General features: G+C 41.7%; 1 protein-coding gene across 1 annotated transcript in view; it reads right to left on the reverse strand.

Annotated features, from left to right (window-relative positions):
- LOC124613064 (glycosyltransferase 25 family member) overlaps positions 1–23,917 on the reverse strand; it is an 804,128-nt gene that overhangs the window by 545,401 nt on the left and 234,810 nt on the right.

Below are 23,917 nucleotides of genomic sequence, written 5' to 3' on the forward strand. Positions count from 1 at the left end.
ACACACGCGTGCGTCAAGCAAGCAAGCAGAAACAAATGCGCGGGTACTTCGCTGGAATTCTTATTGCCATGCTGATATTGCCGTACTGATATCGAAGGGAATCTCTTTCGTGTAGCAAGGTTCTCCCTTTTTTTTTAGAAATAGTATGCAATAGAGAGAATGTATTCAATTGAAGACAGTGTGCATCATTCATTTCACATGGAGTTCGTTCCGTCACTCCGCTTGATGCTGTGACTCACTGTGATGATGTATCTGCTGTGAGACCACTTTAAAAATGTGCTTATCTTGCTTATAGGACTATTCGGAAAAGATCTACGCACTACGTTATCAATGATTTTGTGTTTTTCTGTCAACGTTAAAGATATGGCAATCTACATATGTTAGATTTATAAACAGACACTTGCCGAGACCTCTTAAATGGATAGGACGGAAAAATCGAAGAGCTGGTCAATGGCAAGTCTCGCTCAACCAGACTGTTCATTATGAGGATCATGTGAAGTGCTTGTACCGAAACAATTACACGAAAAATTTGTCATTTGCAATGCTGTCAAATCATTACGAACTGTTCGACAAAACAGACACTTTCTAACATGTATAAGTAATTTGTGATGTTACTCTGACAACCGCTGTTTTTAATTCCAGCTTACATATTTTGGCAGAGGCTATGTCTCAAGCCGGCCGAAATGGCCGAGCGGTTCTAGGCGCTACAGTCCTTACGTTAGTTAGGTTTAAGTAGTTCTCAGTTCTAAGGGACTGATGACCTCAGAAGTTGAGTCCCATAGTGCTCAGAGCCATTTGAGCCATCTGAGCTATGTCTCACAGTGTAAACAGGATAGCAGTGATACGTGAATGGGTGAGCGTACTAGTCAGCCGTGGGGCAAGCAGGGCCGTACCAGTCGGCACGACCTGCAGTTCGGAGTACGAACCAGAATGGACAACCGTTCGAAAGGGATCAGTGCTTAGCTCCGAAATAAACATGTATGGCAAGGAATCCACCAGACTGAAGATTTTCCAACAGTGTGCCGGGCTCGGCCGAATAAATGATAGGAACTGATTACTAACGGAAACGTGGGACACGTTAAATAACAATGTTACGAATGAGGAGATTGAAGGCAACTGAAAATTTCCATTCTAGACGCTGACTCAGGAAATTATGTTTTTTACACGACATTAATTGACTTCCAAAGATTACTTTAAAAATAGTTTTCGATTTTGTAAGCAGTTACAGCACAGCCACAATCTAAAATCCGTTGTTCCCCCGCGTAAGAAAGATGTATTTACAGTCATATTTCCCTCTCAATGGAAAGCAAATATTTTGCCGGTACGGCAATCCGTTTGTTACGAAATGAATTGCCACGGAAATATCGTCCGACTGACAGGGAGTTGAGTTGCAAACTTTTCGGGTACTAACATGGCATACAAGGAATTAAGTCACCATTTAAACCTATTTATAGCGATAGCCTACAAAACAAAAAGGGTCATAATTGAAGTTTAGTAACTTGTTTAATTATTTATTTACGATACAAATATAGTCACGGAAACAATCTATAAACATTTTGTGTGTAAACTAGGGTAAGTATAGTTTGACCACGGTAACAAAACTAAATCTACAGTATCGATGAGAACTCACGACGTTTCTCAGTCTTATCGATTTGTTAGGGCCTTATCCCGTAGTAACTTCGTATAAAAGCCCAAAATTAATACTTGCATACCGATTAAGGAGTTGCCAGCCATCTCAGCACAACACGGTGACAATAACTATCATTATTCAAATATTCACTGATCAGCCAAAACATTATGACCACCTACCTAATAGTCGTTATGTGTCGACAACAGTGGTGACGCAACGTACTTGGAAAGAATGAGGCCTTGGTAGGTCGCTGTTGGAAGTTGGCACCACATCTGCACACAAAAGTTACCTAATTCCCGTAAATTACGGGGAGGGGGCGATGAGTTCTAACGCCACGTTCAACCACATCCCAGATGTGTTCGATTGGATTCAAATCTGGCCAGTTGGGGTGCCAGCACATCAATTAGAACTCGCAACTGTGTTCCTCGAACCACTCCATCACACTCTTGACCTTGTGACATGGCGCATTATCTTGTTGAAAAGTGCCACTGCTGTAAGGAAACATGATCGTCATGAAGGGATGTACGTGGTCTGTAACCAAAGTACGATACTCCTTGGCCATCATGGGGAATTGCACCAGCTCCACTGGACCCATGGACGCCCACGTGAATGTTCCCCAGAGCGTAATGCAGCCGCCACCAGCTTGTCTCCGTCCCACTGTACAAATGTCAAGGAGCTGGAAGGCGACGTCGACGCATGCATGAGTCATCGGCTGCTCAGGCCTATCGTTAGGAGTATTCGGTGCACTATGTCTTCAGACACACATACACTCTGCTCGGCATTATAGTTTGATGTCAGTTCCGCCACAGTTCGCCGCTTGTACTGTTTTACCAGCCTACCCAACCTACAACGTCCTACATCTGTAATGAGGGGTGGCCGCCCAACACCACAACATCTGGACGTGGTTTCACCTTGAATTAGGCACGTATTGAAGACACTCACCACAGCACTTCTCCAATACCCGAGCCTCCGGGCCATTACAATCTGCCCTCGGTCAAACTCAGACAGATCGCGCGCCTTTCCCGTTCTACACACGGACAGCACCCTCACCAATACTACATGCACCGTGCGTGTATCTGATTAGCAGTCATTTCTCGCCAGGCGGCGCTATTATCGCCAGGACGGGTTTATTTCGATAGTAAGTCGGTCGTCACAATGTTTTGGCTGATCAGTGTACAAACCTTTCGTATTTTTCATCAAAGCAGAGTGTATAGTCGTCCACAAAAAGGAAGGCGAAACTCCTATTAATGTGGTTAACAAAAAACAGAGACGCATTGTATCCATAGACTCCAGTATTAGTATTTTGCTACTGCTTTGCCATGCTCTATAGACAATCCACAGGAACGTGTTTTGTTCTTCTTTTAATTCAGAGATTAAGAACACAAGATTATTACGACTGGGAATTTCAGCGCGACACAGCATTCTTTCATAAGCAGATGCACAGTGCTTCAACCTCTGGAAAAAAAGGATAGAAAATGAGCGACATTAGCCATCGCTGCCACGTATTTGTCGCTAGATTCCGTGAGTACCGAGCAATAAATCTGATGCTGCTGCTGTCAGACGGCTTTTTCCTTTTGTCATGTTCATTATGGCAAAAACAGTTTCACATTTGGTGACGCTCAAACACGCATACGCGTATCACACTCCAACGCTCTCTGTGAAGCAATTCCTACAATGAGGCTTCCATTTGAACGATAAATTGTTGATGCGATAAAGACGGTTGTTTTGCCACCATCGCTAAGCCAGAAAGTGTATCCACATCGTTCCTGTTAAGCCCTCCGCAACCCCTAAGCAATACTTTGGGGCTCAACCTATTATGTGACGCTGCTAATACAATACGCCATAGACGTGAGTACTAAAGTTGCACATATAATCACTAACGACCTTACTCCAAATTAAAAAAATGCAATCGGGTAATGTCGTCGAATAACAAAGACATACGACAACAGAGTTATCTTTTTTATGTTGGATGCTACGCAGCTTGTATAGAATTCATAAAGAAGAATTTGTTACAAACCATGTGCTGTATTTCGAAAATCTCTATTTGTCAGATAGGTATAGAGACAGACCATCTGACACAAAGGACAAACAAAGAATGATTTCGGATTTCGCTCCAGTCAGGAACATTTAGAAGAGAAGAAAAGTGCTGAGCGCAAATTACCGACAAGGTTACAGTGGATTTTCAACTCTATCCTTGTCCAACAAAGATTGTAACGTCACTGTCTCAACGTTGATGGCAGCACAAAACCTAATATTTCTCCTAACAGTTCTTCTCAAAAACAGAACTAGTAAGTCATCAAGTAATTTTAACTACGAGAATTCGAGACAAAAACAAGTAGTACTAACCAACAATTTATAGCCCAACCAAGCAAAGTATGTCTCGCAATGGAGCAGCACTGTGCTGTATTGTGCTCTGGAGAGAAACAGATGCAGTTGTTTGTGTACACAGGGCAAATGTAATTTTAATTCTCAATACATCCCTTACGTTTCGTACTATTTACCTCTCCATAGAAGAATCACAATGAAACAAAAAACACTCTTGCCTTGCTGATGACGAACATCATGTTATTCCAGTGTCGTACTTGGGACTGAGAAGCTGTAACTGTTTCTCCATCGAATCCGATGTCGAACGGCACCAAACGGTTATTACACGCCGCCAAATTCTTAAAAACTGCAGCAGCGGAAAGAAGTAATCGAAAAGGGCCAAAATGTCTAAATTCAACACAATGCATACGTTATAGCAAGTCGCCCTGTAGGGTCGTAGCACGGGGCTCCAGGCTGCTTCAGCTAGGGACCGAGCGAGGTGGCGCAGTGATTAGCACACTGGACTCGCATTCGGGAGGACGACGGTTCAATCCCGTCTCCGGCCATCCTGATTTAGGTTTTCCGTGATTTCCCTAAATCGCTTCAGGCAAATGCCGGGGTGGTTCCTTTGAAAGGGAACGGCCGATTTCCTTCCCCATCCTTCCCTCACCCGAGCTTGCGCTCCGTCTCTAATGACCTCGTTGTCGCCGGGACGTTAAACACTAATCTCCTCCTCCTCCTCCTCCTCAGCTACGGATCTCTGTTCATCGTAACTAAATTCTGGAGAGCACCCGGTCCAGTATACGCTTTTAATTTGCCAAGAAGTTTCAAATCAGCGCACACTATGCTGCAACGTGAAAATTCTTTCTGGAACCACTCCCCCAGGCCGTGGCTAAGTCACATCTCCGCAATACCCGTTACTTCGAGAGTGCTAGTCGCGCGAAATATGCAAGATAACTTCTGTGAACTTTCGAAGGTAGGAGGTGAGTTACTGGCGGATGTGAAGTTGTTAAGGTGGATCGTGAGTCATGCTTGGATAGATTAGTTCGGTAAGGCAGAGACTCCAGGTTCACGTTCCGATCTGGCATACAGTTTTAACATCTCAGGAAGTTTCTTCAGCTTTTCACGAAAGCGTTTCATCTTCTGCAGTAACGAATTCAATCACAGAACGCTGACTAATATGTACGTAAATGTTGGATTTTTTCTAAAATTATACAGTTTTGTCATCTGTTGATGCTAGAAGCTGTAATGGAGTGTGCTGAAGAAGAAGGTTTGAGGAAGTGCGCGAAATTCATGGTTGCTACGTTACAAACCTCGAGAAGGATAAAAAAGGTGGCATAACATTCACCTTGGACCCTACACAGCTGTAGGATCATGCAAATGCGAGACTTACTACTGGCGACCCAATTTCCTTGTATTGAAGAAAGGTATGAAGATATAGGGTCTGATGTGCCGCTGTCGACGCGTTTATTATAGACTGAGCAGAATCTCGGATTGGACAAGGACGAGAAAGGAAATTTTCTCAACGGAACTCTCCAGGAATCTCTACGACTATGGTAAACCACAAAGCATACATCTTTATGACCCAACAGGGCTTTGCTCTCCACTCTTTCGCAATACAAATTCAGACCCTTAACCGCTCAGTTACAATGCATTGTGTTCACTATTGAAAAATGTTTAGAAATGTTGTAATATCGAAACATGTGGTATGTCATCACTTGCTGTTCGTTTAATGTTAGGCTCCAGATTGGATACGGGAACATGAAGCTGATCCACAAACTCTTCAGATAACAGTGAAAACTTCAAACCGAACGATGACATAAAATGTGCGACAAGACAGGACCCGGACAGATAGTGAACAGAGGGGCGTATTGGTTAAGAGGCAAAGCTTTCATTTAGCAGAAGTAGTGTTCAAATCCTCGTCTGTCCCTCCCAATTTGGCATTCTTGTGTTTCCCCTCCCTCACTTTCAGGAAATACAGAGTGGTTCATCTGGTAAGGCCGTGATCGAATTCCTTGGCACTCCCTGCACCAACCGAGGGAATTTTCCATCTGTGACGATCCTAGTACAGAGGAAATGTCAAATCCCAACAAATCTTCGTTTCTCCCTCATTTTCGATGCATTATTCCAAGTTTGATACATAATTACGGCTTAACATACATTAAAAGCAATTCTTGAGCATCAATATTCCAGGGCTGATGGGATTACGTGCACATTGTAGCCTAGCTAATTATGGCTAGTAATAAATACGGTGACCTTCCTGCGAAGTAGCAGCTACCCCTTGAAAACGCTACCGCGATCGATGCGCTCAACCTTAAGCATATGTTGGTGCTATATTGCAACAGGGCAACATCCAACTGCATGTTGCATGAATCCTTGATAGCTTCTTCTGTACATCGCATCTTTGATGTCAAAGACTAGGCCCCTGCTGAACCTTTATGTAACTCGTTCGTTCGCCAACGGGCTCATGTGAGTCAATGGACTTCTGCCGCAGCTGGCAGTTAGTACGCTACAAACATACCCTACGCCTCCTGAAACGGACTGTAGTGTAAGAAGTTTGTAGTTTGCCGTTTTTGGCTATCTCAATAGTGGTTCCATTTCTCTTATTAACGAAGCAACCCACTATTTCTTTCGAATTTGTCTGAATCAACTGGTTACCTTGGCTAAAAGAACCGAAGGTGTAGGAATCTTCTTGATATTAAAACAGTAAATATTTTCTCCTTCTTTCTCTCAGCTTTGAGTGACACTACATAAACGAACAACTCGTTGCGTTTCACAAACAGAGGAAGAACATGTACCAATAACATTAACAGTCACTAAGTAATTCTATGATTACTGCGATTCGTGGTCTGGGCAGGAGATCATTTTAAGCGCACATAACCTACAACAAAAGATATAATAATCGTGGAGAATTTCAGCAACTATTTCTGGGTGGTGCGGCGTGTCCTAAGAATGCGCATCTTTAGACGCCAGTGAGCTTTAAGCTGTTGTCAATGGTGCTGGTTTCTTTCCGATACTACCCACCGGAAAATAAACGGTTTCGTGGTCTATTTTAAAGCACATCTGAAGATCTGGACCGGTTCCCAAATCGTCTCTAAAGACGTCCAAGCGGCAAAATAAATTCCCGAACCTCTCGCTTTGCAGAGGAAATGGCTACACTAAAATTTTCATTTCTGCTGGCTGTTATGGCTGATCAGGGAAGACGGTAAAATAGTTGCCACCCGCTAAACCAAAGCATGTATTGAATGTGAACACTTCATTTGTATTAGCTCTAATAGTGGAAGATGTTGACGCTGGCGAAGAACAGAAAATCCATACTGGGTTGACTGTAACTACAATTGGAAAATGCCTCGGCTCGCGCTCATTTCAGGTTATTCTACGCGACTGCGTCAACATGAATATCCCAAAAGGTACATGACGATGTAGACACTTTGAATATGACTGAAAAAATCGACAGGAATTTAATAAAATCCTTCAAAAAAGTAGCTAGAAGTCTGGTAGTATATTTATTTGGAAACAGGGAACTACGAGAAAAAGTGCGTCATTTGTCAAAGGAAATAAGCTAGTTATCGTTTGGATTTTTTGATGATAACTGCTGGGTAAAACACCGTGAGGTAATTCAGGGAAAGAAATTATGGGATGCAGCAACCAAATTAGACCGGCACGGATCTACTGTGGCAACTGTTTCGTCTCTCGACGTGCAGTGACCTCGTAGTTGATGCAAAGGTTTGAGAATCAAAGGGAGAATGAGTGAGTGGCGTTGGGGTGCGAGCTGCAGTTGATTAAACCAAACTCCTGGCCATTATGTGACTCCTTCCAGTCACTGCGGCAGTCTTACTGGTCAGCGTGGACGCATGGATTCCCACACCGACGAGAGCACCCAGGCGTGAGAGGTGTTTGGCGCGTGCGAAAGTATCTTTCCACATTTTGGAAGCGTGCACGCAGCTTTCACACGAGAACTCGCAGCTCTGGTGAGGACTCGCCCTCGATTTCGGCAATATCACAGGACGTTTCAAGAGCCTTTTTTAGATTTTCTGAGACATGAAGCACCTAGTCAAATTGTTAGGAACTATCGCGTAACTTCTCCTGAAACTGCTTGATATAGCTAATTCTTGTAATATTTTTTAAAATCTGTATACATATACTTTGTTATATATTTTTCAGCCTTTATTTGTCGTTGTGATGGTATTCAGTACAAATAGCAGTCTAACGCAACTCTTCATGCTAATCTAGCTTGTACAAGTTTCTTCCTTCCCGTATAAATAATGCAATCTAAACCAATTTGACCCAGGGTACTGTAGTCAGCCTGATTACAATATTCAACCCTTGGTCTTCTCCTACAGGCTCAAATGGCTCTAAGCACTATGGGACTTAACTGCTACGGTCGTCAGTCCCCCAGAACTTAGAACTACTTAAACCTAACTAACCTAAGGACAGCACACAACACCCAGCTATCACGAGGCAGAGAAAATCCCTGACCCCGCCGGGAATCGAACCCGGGAACCCGGGCGTGGGAAGCGAGAATGCTACCGCACGACCACGAGATGCGGGCTCTCCTCCTACAGTTTTTACCTTCATACTTACAACCATTACCAAACCGACGATTCCCTGATGCCTAACAATGTGCCCTATAAACCGAAATTTTCCTTTAGGCAAATTGCATTACAAATTTTTTTCTCCAAAATTGGATTCAGAACCTTCATTCTTTATCCAATATACTAATTTAATCTTCAGCATTCAATGTGCGCTATAAAACTATATTTTCTTTTAGTTAAATTGTTTTTTCTCCAAAATTCCATTTAGAGCCCTCATTCCTTATCCAATATATTAATTTAATCTTTAGTATTCTTCTGTAGTATCACATTTAAAAACTTCCGTTCTCGTCTGAACTGTTTATGGTTCACGCTTCACTTCTCTAAAAGGTTACACTCCCAATTAATACTTTCAGAAAAGACTTCCTAGCATTTGAATTTCTATTCAATGTTAACCAAGTTCTCTTTTTTTTCTTTTTTTAGGTGATGCGTTTCCCGCTACTGTCAGTCTGCATTTTATTCCTCCGCTTGTTCGGCCGTCGTCAGTTGCTTTCCTGCCGAAATAGAAACTCTCATCTCTCACCTCTGAAGTCTCATTCCCTAAGCTAGTAACTCTCTCGGTGACCCCTGGTTTTATTTGATTACATTTCATTATATTTGTTTTACTTCTCTTGATATTCACTTTATAACATTTTTTCAGGACACTATAGTCCGTTCAGCTGCTCTTCCAAGACTTTTGCTGTATCTGTGAGACTAAATACGATGTCTTAGACGAACCTGAGGGTTTTAATTTTTTTTACCCCCTGAACTTTAATTCCCTTTCCAAATTTCTCCTTCCTTTCCACCATAAATTGCTCAACGCATAAACTCAATACGAGTGTCCGGGTGGTGCAATGGTTCACGCAACTGAATAGTAAGCAGGAGTTCCCGGGTTCGAATCCCAGTCTGGCACACTGTTTCATTCGTTGCTACTGATTCCGCATTAGGTTCCGATGAAGCTGACATCAATAGCTTCCCTTTCCAAATTTCTTCTTCCTTTCCACCATAAATTGCTCAACGCATAAACTCAATACTATGGGGCTGGTTACAGCCCTGTCCTACTACCTACTCAATTATTACTTCCTTCTCAGGCCTCCAACTCGTATGACTACGGTACGGTTCCTGAACAAGTTAACAACTTTTCGCTCTCCATATTTTATCTCTTCACATTGAGAATTTCACAGAGTGCTTTCCAGCCAAAATTTTCAAAAGCTTTCTCTACAAGTTACAGATGCCATTAACGTAGCTTTGCCTCTCTTCAACCTATTTCTAAGATAAGTCGTAGGGTCAGTATTGCCGTACATTTTGTTCTTTGTCCGAAACCCAAACTGATCTTCCCAGAGCTTGGCTTCTACCAGTTTTCCCGTTGTGCTAAACTTGTTAGTTGTTACAATTGTTCTTTGGGGTAAATAGTTTTCGATCTGGTTTCCTTTGCACAACACTGTGTTGTTAACATTTGTATGCTAACGACCTCGCCGCTGTGCGCTACAATTCGAATCAACACCGGAGAGAGGTGCTCAGATGGAGCGTGTTGTAATGTATGTAACGCGGGGTGGTCTAACGGCGCGCCAGCAGGCGTGATGAGTCCGCCTTCACTAGGCTAATGAGGCGACAGCGCCGAGAGCTCTCGGCTGTCGCCAGGTGGCTCCGCCGTCGCTACTGCTAGCCGCCCGTAGCCGCGCCAGGAGAGCGTAGTACGTACTACAGTGTTTCACATACGTTACACGAATGCATGGTATCTGTTCTTTCGGGCATGTCCGAAAGAGAAGACACCACGCATTCATATAATTGATTCGCCTCGATGGGTAATGAATCTGCCACTTACTGTGTGGATACACAGTTGCGTTCGGCCTCCTGTGGGAATCTCAAAGTAGAGAGCATGGAGAACACGGAGGGGGACTGTGGATAGTTGGCGCTAGTTGAGAGTATGAGTCGGCTGGGAAGCGTGCCGACAAAGTCGGCACAACTGCGACCAACAACGTGTCCGGGTGGTGCAATGGTTCACGCAACTGAATAGCAAGCAGGAGTTCCCGGGTTCGAATCCCAGTCTGGCACACTTTTTCATTCGTTGCTACTGATTCCGCATTAGGTTCCGATGAAGCTGACATCAATAGTTTCTTCCCTTTCCTTTTCTTTCTCTACACCCCCACCCTCCACCTTCAATTTACATAATACTTTTCACATAAAGATAGAACAGCGTAGTCAGCATCACTTATACTGATTGACATGCAAAGAAACCATTACTTTGCAATGTCTTTTAATCACGCTGTATCGTTTGGTTGACGTGAGGACGTAACGGAAATACTCAACAAACTACAGTGGCAGATGAAACTTCCTGGTCAGTATCTCGACTCCTACCTTCCAGACTTTACAGAAGCTCTCCTGCGAACCTTGCAGAAGTAAAGCTGTGAGAACGGGGCGTGAGTCGTGCTTGGGTAGCTCAGTTGGTAGAGCACTTGCCCGCGAAAGGCAAAGGTCCCGAGTTCGAGTCTCGGTCCGGCACACAGTTTTAATCTGCCAGGAGGTTTCATATCAGCGCACACTCCGCTGCAGAGTAAAAATCTCATTCTACAATGGCAGACGCTATAACAGATTCGTTGTTCGTCACTGAGATGTTTACTAATGAAATTTCGAGAGCGCACGTATAGTCTATATTCCCGTCACCACCACTCGCATACTTTTTCTTTAAAATCTTTTTTTCATATCAACATACATTTGATACGTGCATTTTCTTCAACGAAGTGCATTAAATCTGCACAGCGTAATGCAGTGGCAAATGAGTTGTTGGAACAAATTTAGTTTCGCTACAACGCCACCCATAATCGACATCGCAGCAATTGCCAAGAGCAAGTTAAATAACTCTAACCCAAATATTCAAAAGACTCGTAAATATAAGTACAGTTTTTTCGAGACAACTTTTAATAGTTTATGTCTTATTGATGTTTACGTTCAGAAATAGGTAAGCCTTACGATCCAAAACAACTGACATGCCTGTATTGGCCGGTGTGGCTGTGGCGGTAGAGTAGGAACGGGGAAGCACTCGCTAGAGGAGAGCAGGTCGCAAGCCACACTTTGCCAGATCTGATCTACCGTCTAAAATCTTCATCGAACACACGTGTATTTTCTTTAAGTTCCAAATAATGTAAGGCAAATTTTAGTGACATGGCGTTAGTGGTAATCCATTAACAATTTAAAGAAGCCTATCTATAGTATTACTTAACATTGTGGTATGAAAGCAGAGCTTATAAAAATCTCATGTCCCGCGTCCATCTATAGTACCCAAGGTAGAGTGCAAGTGATCCACAGTAACACCGACGCTGCGCCCATCTGATTCGGTGAAGAAAACAACATCCACATACCCTCCAGCCGCTGCCAGTGAACACCATGCACCCTTTTCTTGAGATACCGCATATAGTGACATGACCATTGACGTAATAGAAAATATGGTTGAGCTGACCAGGCAACTAGCGACAAATAAAAGTTTTCTCTGACGTCATTGACTCAAAAACACGACATATTGGAGCAATCTCCAGCGAAATTCCATAATTGCAACAATGTCTGGTTTAGTTAGTTTACTTTTTTGCATGTTCCATTGATCACATTCGCAATAAGTAACTGTATTGTGAGGCGTGTCAGTAAGTGCACAAATAAGATGCATGTGACGAAATCTTCGGGATCTTCCATCCAGGTGATGTACTGAAATTTCACGACGTTTCAATGAGTGCCCCTCTCGCCACTTCGTCGTAAGATGATGAGGGTGACACTCATCGAAACATCATGAAATTTAGTCGCAGACATCCGTATGGAAAACGCCAGATGATTTCGTCAGCAGCTTACGCCTGGAAATTTAACATTCACAAGATGCATCTTAACATGAACCTTTTCTGAGTAGTTTACTCGCGGCAGACAATCTTACCTAGTAACGAAAGTAATGGGCAGGGGTACTACGAATGTAGTGTGTGGACATTACGTCGGGAATGTGGGTTTCACGGGGAGCGTGCAAGGGATAAATTCCTACAGTCGCACTATTCTCTGTGCCCTCCGTGGCTCAGACGGATAGAGCGTCTGCCATGTAAGCAGGAGATCCCGGTTTCGAGTCTCGGTCGGGGCACACATTTTCAACTGTCCCCGTTGATGTATATCAACGCCTGTCGACAACTTAGGGTCTAGATTTAATTATAATTTCATTCTAAGAGAGCTGCATAGTCACCATTAAACACTAATTTCCTCCTCCTCCACCTCTAGTGCATGACTGTGCCTCGAACCTCTGTCAGGTTTTCTGCCCTCTTTGACAAGGCCGTTGGCGGAACGAAGAGGAGTTCTTTGACCGGAAATCTTCGGCCGCCAACGCTGCTGATTTTTATTCAAGATTTAAGCAGTGGCTGAGTTTTAACCCAGGACCTATGACGTTTTGATTAGTAGTCTAAGAAGCTACCCTAGACCACACGTTATAAAAGTGTCGTAGTTACTTACACTAAAACTGACCTTTAACTCATAAGTATAAACTAGAATGAACATTCAATTGATGTGGTCGTTGCAGGATGGAATATCTCATAGTGTCACTTATATAATACATGAAGGTGAGGATTCACACTTCTAAAAGCGTCGTCGCGTCCTCAAAAAAGCAAAACGTTAACAATAACGTGACTGGTAGCAGTTTACCAACTGATGATAGCCTAAGTAGGGAGAATGTGAAATGTAGAATGGCACCAGGAAGCAAAGCATTTCTGAAAAAGAGCGATTTGTTAACACCAAATATTAGTTTAGGTTCAAAATGGCTATAAGCACTATGGGACTTAACATCTGAGGTCATCCGTCCCCTAGACCTAGAACTACTTAAACCTAAGGACATCACACACAACCATGCCCGAGGTAGGATTCGAACCTGCGACCGTAGCAGCAGCGCGGTGCCAGACTGAAGCGTCTAGAACCGGTCGGCCACAACGACCGGCTATCAGTTTAAGTGCTAACAAGTCTTTCCTGAAGGAATTTCTTTGAAGTGTAATCTTATACGAAACTGAGACGTGGACGACAAGCAGTTCAGACAAGAAGAGAAGAGAAACTATCAAACAGTGGTGCTATAGAAGAATACTGAAGATTAGGTCGGCATATTACGTAACTAATGAGGAGATACTGGAGGGAATTATGTAGAAAATACATGTACGGCACTACTTGACTAAAGGGAGGGATAGGTTAATAGGACACGTTGGGAGACATAAAGAAATTGTCAATTTGTTTTTGGACCCCAAGTACAAATATAAAGATATTAAACTGGTCGCCTCGTTGATCGTTTTCCAGGATTACACCTTTGTATTGGCTTTAACACAGTCGTTCTCACATCCGTACATCCAGAAACAAAAATAGAGAATCGTGCTTCTTAAGAACACGTTACAATAATCTGTTGTAAACTGTTGCATACCTTACACGCAACATTCTTGTCGAAGGCACATGGCGACAGACCGCATCTCTTTGAGAAATGTGTAGAAACCTACATTGCCAGCGCACTAAGTTGCCGAGGACGTAGATACTTATTGGTGTGAAGGATGATGCTCCGATAACCAATAATTTTCCACAGAAAATGGGCTGCTTGACACAATCATTACGATCAGGACGTTTGGTTCTAACCTACGGAGTGGAAATAATGCAAAACGTATGACGGTTCGCAAACTGTTGGACGGGTTCGGCGTAGCATCTATCAGTCACTCAGTTGAGAGATCATAACTCCGGATAGAATAAAAAAAACTGCTTCTAACGTGACGACAATAAACAGATGATGTCTATGGCTATGAGACGAAGTGATAGTAGGTCGTATGGACGAAGCTTTGCTCATGTCACTCAGTGGATTTGGATGACGGAAGTGCTTTTTATGGTAGACTTAAGGTTCGTTAGCGTGGATTCGACGAGGAATGTGTGAACATTGATATATCATGTCAGTCGTAAATGGTAACTGAAGTGAACTAAAAGTAAACGTGGCCTCGTTACACTGGTTCATGCTACCCCTTACCAAGTGCAAAAGGAACTAGATGTACGTGTAGGTCCTACGGCGTAGAGATACGTCAATATTTGTGCTGCACAAACTACTGTGCGGTGTATGCTTTAGCAGAATTATTTTCCCCCTTCTTACTCCATCCGCAGCTGTACGCGGGAAGAAGAAGTGTCGGTTATAGCGCTGCAACGGTTTGTTTGACCTGTTAGAACTCCCCTGCTGAAGACCGAGACGCTAGTGGCCGGTCCCGGATGAGACTGAAGTCCGGAATCAGACACGTGAAGAACCGAGCATGGCCAGTCTTTGCTGACGCGTCGCTGCCCTAGCCGCACAGCATATATCCATCTCCCTTCCTTCCTCTCTCTCTCTCTCTCTCTCTCTCTCTCTCTCTCTCTCTCTCTCTCTCTCAAAAATGCAACGTTTCCAGTAGCGCTTTCGCGACACAGTTAACTGCATACAGCACGTAGAAAATAATATTGCAGTGCAACCGCCAAAAAGGTAACATTCATTTCCAAGCAGAAGATTTATTCTGATTATCATTAAAAAGAAATAAGGTACACATTAAACAGATACTGTCCCTGAAATGTATGGCACTACTATATTCATAAAGAAAACATACGAAGAACACTATATATCTGCAGCTCTATATTTCCACACTTTTTACTTGTTCGAAACAGAAGAAGATTTATAGTTACCTACTGTTGATCAACAGTAGATCACTGATGCGTTCTGGAACTGGCTGCAATGATTTACTAGTAAAACATGCTAGCTTCACTGTACAATCGTTTACTTCGTGCGGTTGTTGCTGACGTGCGACTGCAGCTTGCCTTGGTAGGTACTTTTTATTTTCGCTCCACCACTTTAAGATATCATCATCGCCGGAGTACGTTAAAATACAGATATCTATTTCATCTGCTGCGGTGGATTTCTAACTCTTTCAGTCCTTGAAACGATCTCTTTATTCAGATGGCGATGATATTGCAGTTGCAAGCTCTGTGTTTAAAAGATAGATAGATAGAGAGAGAGAGAGAGAGAGAGAGAGAGAGAGAGAGAGAGAGAGAAATAACACGGAACTGATGTGAAAACATGAAAGAGTACGTTAATGAATTATTATACGAATTATGTATACTTCCGTTTAGCTATAAGACACTATGCACCAACTAAACACAAACGAATCAATTTTAAAATGTCGGCTCAACCATCTACCGCAGTGTAACAAACACTACAATACATGCGAGTCGAATGTCAAGCCTTCATCTTCAGAATTATTGTACGAAAACCCTCTACGAGAGACCAATAAAAAACATAAACAAGAGCAATAGAAATAATAAAATAACAGAAACACTTCCCTTGCAGCCGTGTCTTTTTAAGTTGTACATCCGTAAGAGCGTCAACTGATAAAACAGATTAAAATGGAATGGCTTATGCTTTACATATATATTGGTAGCATCACTGCCCATGTATCTTTCTGAAAGCCATACGCCACAGAAAAGCACAGATGTAATACGTGTGAGTTCTCCGTGAATGTAAACATGAAATCAAAGTGATACCGAAGAAACAAAGCTGATGCATATCCATGGCGGATAATCCAGAAATTCAAATTCCATCATGAATCAGAAATCTAACACGGTATACCGTGAGGTCACTAAATAATTATAGGTATTACAAAGGATATACAAAGCTTCTGAAAAAGTTATTTCTGTGTCCTGTACGCTGTTCATTTAATTTATTATGATTTCTCATGCTATGTATCGTAATTTCTAATCGTCCTTATAGATCCAGTTTCTTGCCAATATTTTCTATATTAATACCCAACATTGCGTGGACAGTTTCGCGAATATACATGGCTGCTGCTGACGTCTCGAAATTATTAAGGCGAAAAGCGTCCCTGTATTTTTTGTACCTTAACTTAATGGACTTACCATTTTGGACAATATAGTCAGCTTTACAGGCGTCACACTGAATTTTGTAGATACCGCCTCTCTCGTATTTGTCGACTTCATATTGTAAACTGCTCCTTAGCTTAAATCAAGCAGCTTATTATTGATCTCAAACACGGCACCGACTGAAAAAGATTACCGAGGTAGGTGACTGCGAATCTCTTACTATTCCGCGCGGCACTCTCCTTATTCACGTGGGCTGTTTCTTGCGTAGCAATTTATTAAATGTTTTCGTGATAACCGTTGGCTCTGGTTAGCTGCTTTATGATGTTCAGCTCAGTCATGCTTATTCATTGGGGCGCTAAATTCTCTAGCTATTACACATCGGAAGACAAAGTTATTGGCACTTCGGTTGACAAGAGTTACTGTGCATTAAAATATCTGTTGTCGGTTTCCTGAATACTTGGAATGCATGTCTGCCATGTTGCTTCATAATATTTAAACTGAGAAATTGTAGTTTACTATTTTTTTCACGTTCTACAGCGAATTCAGTTTTATCGTGTGGCTCATTACGTTTACTTATAATTTCGGTAACTTCCTTTTCCCCGCCATCGATCACAAGAAGCGTATCGTCTACGTAGCACTTGTATATAAAATCTTATCCACGGTGTGTTCCAGGAGATGATTGATGAACAGTCTGCTACGGTTCCAGATATACCGGAGACCGTAGCCAGACCGTCTTTTTGCATGCAAAATTAAATGTTAAAAGAATAATCATTATTTATAAGAACAAACTCTCGATGATAAATGAATTAGACAATTTCTTGCTGAGATAGCTTTTACGCCTTTAACATGTTTGTTTTCATGACTTCTAGCGCCTCATTCGTCTGAGGTATATAGGTTTCAGGAAGGTACACAGACTTCGCAGGCATAGGGCTGTTCTGTTGACACGGCCGGTGCTTATGTGCAACACACGCCATTCCATTTTAATCGATAGTAACAGTTGCCGATGATATGGATATACATCTTAAGGATACACGGCCGCGAGGGAAGTAGCTACTTTCATTTAATATTTTCATTACTCTTGTTTACGTTTTATGTTGTTTGCTCTTAGGGGTTTCTTATACAGTAATTCTGAAAATGAACCCTTGATTTTTTTTATTTATTTTTTATTTTTTTACACAATAAATAGGTGGTTGACCTGACATTTTAACACTGATTTTTACAACCACGACCTCATATCAATAATGGATAAAACCAAATATACAAAAACTATTACTTTAATGATTGCTTGTTTTGTCTACATAAACTTGGATACATTTGTTTCACACTGCAAAGAATTCCCTGCTTTTCATTTATTGCAAGAATATTGACATCATGGAAACACGACCAGAGGAACGTATCAATTTTATGTTTAGAAGTAATTACAACCTTCTCACACAGGAAAGTTGGGGTTCGATTTTCAACCCCTTGAAGTTCCTGTTAAAAAATACATATGTGTTAGAACCCATAAATTACTCTACATAAATACAAATCTGTCCTTTCATCGTATCATAATGAAGCCTTACTTGACGCTGCAGTAATTGACACTGTGAACATTGGGAAACCAAAGAAGAACTAACAGGATTCCATGTTCTTTTTCACCTTCTCATTCATCTGCAGCATCTTTAAATCGTTTCAGAAAATCCCCAGCTCTTCCTGCAAGCTCATTATCATATCCCTGCAATCTGTAAGTGGAGTTCTTTCCCGCCAGAAAAAGAGCAAATTCGTAATACTGAGTTTGTAAGGACTTTGGCACAGTGTACAAGCTGTTCCATTACGTGCTGACCTCGTTTTAAAGATGAGCGCAGAGCATCCATCTTCATGTACTATAAAATGCATTTTGCAGTATTTATTGTTGCTGCGATGTTCATGGCAGGATTTAACAAGAAACTTTCTTCATGGAAAGTGTGGCTAAGTGCTTTACAATGGGCAGGCAAGAGTAGAATTCCGTGAATTTTCAAATCTTTTATTGTACTGGAATTCAGACTGAGGAAAAAAACAATTATGCAATATGTATAGCGAAATTTTCCAATCAGCTATCCGCCTTCTGCTTATTTTACAGTATTTACTCCCACCTTCTTAATATTCGGGGAATTAGTTGTAAATAAAACATTATAAACATGAGGACAGTCTGTATTTACGTAATGTTCTGTAAGCGTCAAATAATGCACCTGATCCTGCTAATAATTGACATCTCAATTATCGCAGTACTTCTTTTATTCAGTATTCCCGTAATAAAAGAAGGATTTGAGCTGCTTCGGATCGCATGAATCCGTTCTCTGATATGTCTACTTACAGTGGATGGATGCGGAATTACATCTAAGACGCTGACTTCACCATAATGTGCACTTAGATCGGCTTATTCTAGGTTTAGTTCCTTGAAACCTTCACCTGAAATAGCATCAAAAGGTCTCATATATTTAGCACACACTACAACACACATTGTTGATCTATTATTTTTTATTACTACCGGTATCCCTGAAGGAGCTGTTTCTGTGTGGGATTTCTTACAGCCGTGATTCTTTAAATAAATAGTTCCCGATTGGAAACGCAATAATGTACAGCAGTTTATGTACGACACGTACCTAGCAGACTTGGTGGTTTCATCTTCAACCAACACAATCTTATTCCAGACAGCCCTTTTTGAACTCTCCCGTTTCTTTAATGTGCACACATTGATTTCAATCTCACATTTTACTACACTTGCTACATAACCACAGACACACCACGAATGAGAGGTTTGGGTTGGCTGTAGCAGCGAACGTTTCACGTCTTTGGAGTCAAACATTACCTAGGATTCGATCATGGCTTTAAAAGTAGTGCTTGCAGCCTATACAGTTGGGCTGTCCTCGTAACATGTCGCATTTTTTGTTCGCTGTCGGTGCCTCAGCGCACGGCCAAATTTCTCTATTTTTACCTACGTGGCCAAGACTTGGCATATGATATGGAGAATATAACATGTTTCTTGGCTCGTATTAGAACAGCGTCAATCCGAATTTTGAGAGCAGCGGTTTCTGTGACGAATTACGCCTTTTTCCATCTCCCTTTGGAACTTGTTATTTCTGTGATGCCTTCGCTCTGACTACAGATAACGCGGATCTAACGCAGGACACATTGAATAGTTTATTAAACATAGTCGTTTCTGCTTACGGCTGTCAAAACATAATTTCAGGCAACTGGAAACATTCCACATATCTGTTTATGGTTCACAAAGAGTATGTGTTCTATATAAAATACCAGAAACAGTGAGTGAGTGCTGCTTACAAATCACGCAGGCGTACATATAGGCACTACTATAAAATTCAAGCTAGTACGAATGGTGTCCATGTCATACAATACACAAGTAGACGTAAAATCGAACAAAAACAGTCATGCTGAAATATTTGCTCATGTTCGTATGGTCCCACTTGACAGTTGGATAATAAATATTGCAGCTGGGCACTACGATGACAACGATACCGTGCCATAATATTTACTACAATATAAAAATATAAAAAACTGGTAGTTATGTCACGACAGAACACAAGGCTAAATGCACATGTGATTTTAAGGTTACCATCAGAGAATTTTTTTTTTAAATTTGTACCACCAGTTTATCGCTAGTAACATACGCTTATCAGGGCTCTCTTTTTACATTGTCATTCCATTTGCTTTTAAATGCAAACGTATATTTTTTAACATTGAAGTGGCGTAATGTTCAAATCGCTGCTCCGCCTTCTTGCATACAGGAGAAATTATCTCTACCTTTGTTATGTTTTTAGTGTTGCCGTGATACTTTCTTTGAAGTTGTCTCCGAAGTGTGGCTATGCCACATTTGCAATCCAACTGTCAAACTGCACCATACGTAGTTTTGTTGGGTTTTATATTTCGTTCTGAACTGTATGTTGCTGACACCGATTGTATTCGCTTGTAAGTTGGGATAGAAAGCGTGTTTATACGTGTGTGCACTTTTGCATTTGTGATTTGTAAGTATCACTATTCCTTAGTTTCTTGTATTTTATATAGAACATACACTCTTTATAGCGAATCGCTGTATATAACGGTAATTTAGCATGCTTCGAGGTGCCTGAAGGTAATTAATGTTCGAAATATCAGTCTCAGTAAGTAATAAGTAAAATACAGAAACGAACATGTTTTATAATTACACGAAGGCTGTGTACCCAGCCCACATAATACTACACGGAAAACATATTCCTAAGAAATAAAGAACGTGCCGAGTTTGGTAGCAGAAGAAAGTGTGTCGACATTTGATTCCGAAACAAGTAATTTAGTAACTAGCAAGAACTATTAGCCACTTACCGACAGATTATGAGACCGCTAATTTGTAAGTAACTACTGAAAGAACTCAAGCATTCTTAAGAATTAAATACCAGGCAAAAGTCAACGTCTTCAACCGCCAAGGGAAATACTTCCGAGTCCAACTATTGAACAGAACTAATACCCTTCCCGATTTTCCGAAGGACTGCACATCGTTTTCGAAAAGACAGTTTATGGTTTTCGTCAAAGACATTTACCTAGCGTGACAGCACAGTGGTTAAGATAGTGGGCCTGAATTCCGGAGTAACGGAATTCAAATCCCAGTCTAGGCGTCCAGAATTAGGTTTAGTGTATTTTCCGTACATAGCTTGAGCAGACGTCAAATGTAGCACTTGTCCAAGTGCACTAACTGGGTGCAATGATGACAGACCATCTGGACAAGTTGATAATGTCTCAGTTTGGTTGAAGCGCTCAGCTTTTTGTGCACAGGGGCAGCAATATTTACCTATTTTCGACCAAAAAGTAAATACGACATCAGCTTTAAGAACATTTGCGTGCTGTAAAAGAATTTCATTCATAGTCAACAGGAAAAAAATTCTATGATTTCATTATGAGCCTATCTCTCTGTCTCAGTTTCTAAGGCGCAATAAAAAGGAAAAAATACGTTAATAGCGCTGAATGAATGATAATAGCTGCCTAACGTTGTTTCCGATTAATGTAAATATACGGCCATTCATTAGTAATTTAGAGAAAAATATAAATATCTGATACCTGCGAGCATTAAGTCACAATTATTTTTTAATTACTAACTTTTACCTTACAAAATTTGAGTTATGTTCTTTTAAACAAATTCACGTGTGTGTTCACTGAAACTAGCTTCACGTTGAGTTAATTATGGGCTCTTGCCGATTTTACACGCAGTGGTACGTACCATATTTGACAGGTACAGATGCCAGAAAAGCTACGAAAATTAACCTCAGGGCGTTATACGTCACAAAACCCCGTCGCAATGATACAATGAAAAAAGTGATATAAATGTGTTACAAAGAAGTAAATTTTAACAATCCAAAGACACAAGACAAAACGTTAAAAACCAGGCAAGTTCACACTGGTGAGACTAGGACGCAAATTTTGGATTTTAACTGCCATAAAGTACTTTAACACCTCAAATTCAATCATAGTCTTGTTCTTATTATAATACAGTGAAACTAGTGAGCACCTTTACGGAGTTAATTATTTGCATCCAAAAGGCTCGGCCCATTTTCTCGGTTTAACGCATTGTGGAAGGTTGCATTGCACGGTACATGTTGGCTGTATAGTGTCGGTGCTTGACGCTATTTGCAGAGCTGTAAGAAATGTGTAATGAATATCGAATAGTTTTGTAAACGCTATATTCTTTATGTGGTCTATAAAACTCTTGGCATACACAAAAACTTTTAGACCAATCCGGTCAGAAGTTCACATTACGCCCATGTTATATATGACAGCGATACTCTATCGACACATTTAACTGATGTTCAGGTCGAAGTTTTTGTCTGACAGGATCTTGAAGTAGAACAGTCGTCTGTCGACAAGATAGCATCTGCAGCCTCACAACTATTATTACACAGGCTGCGATTCCAGATCCTTCGTTTACCTGCGAAACAAAGATGCAGTAGCACATCGCAGAAATCACACTATATTACGTCGTGTACGCACAAACATTATGTATGGATTTTAACCTTCTACTTATGGCGAAAAATTCATAGCACTGAATGCCATTACAGACTGGGCTCGAGTCATAACCACTATTTTGCCGACATTTCCCTGTCAGTTGAGGCATCTAGGAACACAATACTGATTTATCACTGTCCGTTGGCCAAACACTGGACTCATATTGTTCAAATGTGTGTGAAATCTTATGGGAATTAACTGCTAAGGTCATCAGTCCCTAAGCTTACACACTACATAACCTAAATTATCCTAAGGACACACCCATGCCCGAGGGAGGACTCGAGCCTCCGCCGGGACTCATATTCTGGAAGACGACGCTTCAAACAACCTTTCAACCTTTCCTAAACCGCCTTAAAGGGCACAGCCGATTTCCTTTCCGTTCTCTCCCGAATGGGATGATCACATAGACTCACTCACAGGTAAAGCAGGTGGTAGGCAGACTACCTCTATTGTTCGATGGAACGTTAAACCCTAATATTCTCTTCTTCGTGTCGTAGTTGTCAGATATGTAGGATTAGCAGGCGTATCTGAGTCAAATCTTGGCTTAAAGGAGATAGGTAGTGACACCCAAGGACGGGAGGGGAAATTAACTATGGGCATAGTTAATGCTGAACTGGGCATAGTGGTATTCGTATGAAGTCAGGTACAGAAAAACGAGAGGCTTATTAGTACTGTCGTTAGGAGTAATGATCCGACTGCTCTTAAATCGGAGTGCAGCCTGCTACCACGACGCCACCTCACTCGGTGCCTAACGGTAAAGTTTGCCTGCCTGCCTGGAACACGCGTCGAGAAGTGCTTGACGGAAGACGGGAGTAGGGGACTTCCCCAGAGACCGAGGAGCCACCACGCCCACTCAGGCTGAGTGCACGGGCTTTGTGCACGCTGGACTGCGCTCACCAAGGGGAACAGTCAGTCACTCGGTCTGGCTGCGAGACCACTGCTCAGCAAAAGTAGCGCCCTTGTATCAAGCCACGAATCAGCGAAACGTCAACGTAGATTAACTATCTGGTTAGGAAGTAAGAGTGCCCGCTCTCCCGCAAGGAAAATGGTACGAAATCCAACACCGTACCTGTTCTTTATATTATTGCTACAATTACTGGTGTCTGTTATCTGGACGGCTCTCTACAAGCAATTCTAATGTTTAATGTCACGTAGAATACAAATGAGGGCATCGAATAAAAATAAAAAGGAGAGGAGAGAGACAGCATTGGCTTGGATTTGACACGGAATGGGAAGTAAATCAGCCATCACTTTTCCAACAGTCATCTCGGCTTGCGCCTTAAATGATGCAGACAGAATAAGAAAAAAGGTATAATTTTGCTTGTCGGATTGGGTTACGAAATCTGCTCCTTGAGCTTTAGGTATCCAGCGCCTTACAATATACACCGCGCCGAAGCGTCTGCTCAAAATAATAATCATTAGAGATAATGCAACGGCAACACACAGGATTAGCTTTCGGAAGCAGACTGTTACAAGCCCCATAAGCTCCTATAAAAATAAAAAATAAAAAAAAAACTGCAGTCAACCTATATTT

The sequence above is a fragment of the Schistocerca americana genome, chromosome 4, assembly GCF_021461395.2.
Source record: "Schistocerca americana isolate TAMUIC-IGC-003095 chromosome 4, iqSchAmer2.1, whole genome shotgun sequence".
Taxonomy (NCBI): Eukaryota; Metazoa; Arthropoda; class Insecta; order Orthoptera; family Acrididae; genus Schistocerca; species Schistocerca americana.